The 2,299-nt window shown below is 40.5% G+C and overlaps 1 non-coding gene across 1 annotated transcript; it reads right to left on the bottom strand.

Moving 5' to 3' along the window:
• Positions 1-1,426: 1,426 nt before the first annotated feature.
• Positions 1,427-1,498, bottom strand: TRNAE-CUC. Its single transcript has one exon. It is a non-coding gene; the product is annotated as a tRNA-Glu (tRNA).
• Between the last annotated feature and the right edge of the window lie 801 nt (positions 1,499-2,299).

The raw sequence follows: 2,299 nt of genomic DNA, 5'->3' as shown, positions 1-2,299 counted from the left end.
GCTAAACACAAACACATGTATTTTCATCACAGTGCTAACCTCCTGTCTGAGCCTTATTACACAAAGCATTTGCCCATGCTTTTCCATCTCATTTTAATTGGAGGCAACTGTTCCAGCTGGACTGCCTGTCTTATGCAGAAGATGATGACGTTGTTAACAGGATGCAGGTTCCTCAAACCATCTGTCTCTAATGGCAAGATGATGGGCTATCTTCAGCATCTTCCTACTGGCTGTGTTTTTCAGTGACAATGAAGATAACATTTCTGTTCATGCTTCACCTGATCTAGTGACCAAACACTTGGACTTTTCTGGTAATTCTAATGTGTTTCTAGAAAAGTCTAACTAATGATCTAGCTTTTCTCAGTATGTGATATCTAGTTAGTACTTTTTTTCCATATAGTCATGCAAAGATAATAGATTAGAAAACGTAGTATGCAATGATGTTCTCATGTAGCTCATACAGCAATTGTACCTCTGAACTCAGGATACTGGATTCTGAAATGCCGCTTTCCTTTTGCAGTGAATATGCATCTGTGCTTGTCTGGGCCCCTGATACAAACTTAACAATAACTCCATCAGAACGACCAGGAGAGCCCTGGTAAAAAGAAGAGCCTGAGAAATGGGATATTATGGAGAATGTCTAATACCGTTATTGTGAGTCTTGAATGAATACACTGTCAGTTTCTTTAGGAAAGAGATAACAGGCAAATTGGGATTGTTTTTAGAGTATCTGATATACTGTCTCCTTTGCTGGAAGAAGAGCAGAGGATGTAATTAAGAAGTTCTTGGTTGGTTTGGGTTTATTTCTCTTTATAGTTGTCTTGCAAAACATCAGAATTAAGAATGAGAAATGATTAAAATGCAAAGCCCCAGAAGCTCTATGTAGCTCTCTCACAGATACCAAGAAGTAAAAAACAGCTTTAGGGTACAGTTGACATTCAGCCTCTGGTACAAGACATACAGTAAGAATGTGATGCTCCTAAAGAACTAATCCCATGTACAGACTTATCAAGAACCTCTATTCTGCCTTTTATCCTGGAGAAAACATATAAACATAGAATCACAGAATCATAGAATGACCTGGGTTGAAAAGGACCTCAAAGCTCATTTAGTTTCAAACCCCCTGCTATAGTGCAAGGTCACCAGCCACTAGGCCAGGCTGCCCAGAGCCACATCCAGCCTGGCCTTGAATGCCTCCAGGGATGGGGCATCCACAGCCTCCTTGGGCAACCTGTTCTAGTGTGCCATCACCCTCTGGGTGAAAAACTTCCTCCTGATATCTAACCTAAAATTACTATCCTATTTCTATCCACCCTCATAAACAGTCATTGCCCCACTGAACAATCCATCCTTCAGATCCATACCTGTCCAATTTAGAGAGAAGGATGTGGTAAGAGAATATGTCAAAGGCTTTGAAAATGATAGCTTCCCTGACCGGGAATCGAACCCGGGCCGCGGCGGTGAGAGCGCCGAATCCTAACCACTAGACCACCAGGGACTATATAATATTTATGCTTTTGTCTTTCAGAAGAAATCATAGGAATCACAGAAATCATAGAATCTTTTATCCAAGAGGAAACATTCAATTGTGAAAGAGGAAACAAATAAATAGGATAAACTACAGGTATAGCAGCCTAAGTGAAAGACTGGGACTTTGGGATAGGAGATGTGGGAGATTTTGCCACGAGGTGAGTAACCACTTGAAGTTGTCAAGGACAAAGGCAGATGACAAAGGGGCACAAATGGAAAGGGCTGAGGGAGGGTGAGCATCTTTCCACCAGCTAATATTGATGTGAAACCTACCTAAGCTGCTGGTTACTTGAGAGATCCTGTCAGTGTTCAGGCAGAATTAATCGAGTACCCCCCACCTTCTCTTACTCTTTTTTCTTCTAGTCCTTTTAAGTTTAGCTTAACTCAAGAGAGCAAACAAAAAAGTTTGTTATATAGTTATAAGCACCAGTGCAGACCCCTGACTTCTCACTCCCAGAGGATTTTTCTTCCTTAGGAATGAAATATCATTTGGATTTTTATATGAAATATTAAAAGTGGTTGTACTGACAAGAGTAAAAATGCAAGATTTGGAGAAAACAGTGTAAAAAAGAACACTAAAACATTTAGAAGACTCTAAAGCAGAGCGTTCTAGAGGGATAAGGGGGTCATGATCTCTTCCTTAAGGAAGGTGAGAGTGCAGGGATGAGCAGGAATAAAAAGAGAAGTGTATTTTTGAATATTTCAGATGCTGAGTTTTTCCACAGCCTACCACTAACTGGAGAAAAACATGGTGGTTTTCAGGATTTGC

Source organism: Coturnix japonica, chromosome 3 (assembly GCF_001577835.2).
Source record: "Coturnix japonica isolate 7356 chromosome 3, Coturnix japonica 2.1, whole genome shotgun sequence".
In the NCBI taxonomy this organism is placed as follows: Eukaryota; Metazoa; Chordata; class Aves; order Galliformes; family Phasianidae; genus Coturnix; species Coturnix japonica.
This window is presented reverse-complemented; position numbering and strand designations above follow the sequence as displayed.